The sequence below is a fragment of the Fukomys damarensis genome, unplaced genomic scaffold, assembly GCF_012274545.1.
Source record: "Fukomys damarensis isolate Sample0158 unplaced genomic scaffold, DMR_v1.0_HiC HiC_scaffold_4, whole genome shotgun sequence".
NCBI lineage: Eukaryota > Metazoa > Chordata > Mammalia > Rodentia > Bathyergidae > Fukomys > Fukomys damarensis.
Window position 1 is genome coordinate 64,278,488 of NW_022900916.1, and position 579 is coordinate 64,279,066.

The window sequence follows — 579 nt, forward strand, 5'->3', positions numbered from 1 at the left end:
TCCGCTAGTCTGTTGCGTTTGCTCTGGGTTAAGCTTATCAGTTTTAGCTACGCACACCCGGAGGTAGCGGAGCGCGGTGCTTTAAGTATCCAGGTAAATATTTCCTAGTAAATGTGATTTGCCCATAGAAGTTTAGCAGAAATTCTCAAACCGAACTTCCCCTTGCCCCTCCGCAGAGCATTTTACTAAGCACAAGTGGAGCAGAGCCCAAACTCCAGAGCCGGAGGGCCTGTGTTTGGAGCTCTGGTGCTACTGGTTGGGTGGCCCCAAGCAAGTTACTTCTGTTACCTCTTTCAGCCTGAGGTTATCTGGAAAATGAGGGGTAATAAGATTGCCTACACCATATGGCTGTCTCCTAGTAGATATTTAAACTTACTCTGCCAAGCAGTTTCAACTGTCCTATCTCTTTTGCTCTGGGCGTCTCTTAAATGTGAAGTCCTATACTTGAGGACATCTGAGTTAAACGGAATGAACCCTATGTAACACTGATAATGGCTTTGTTGTTGTTGTTATTTTTTGTTTTGTACCAGGGATCGAACTCCTGATCTTCGGCTTTCGAGGCAGGGGCGGCACCACTGA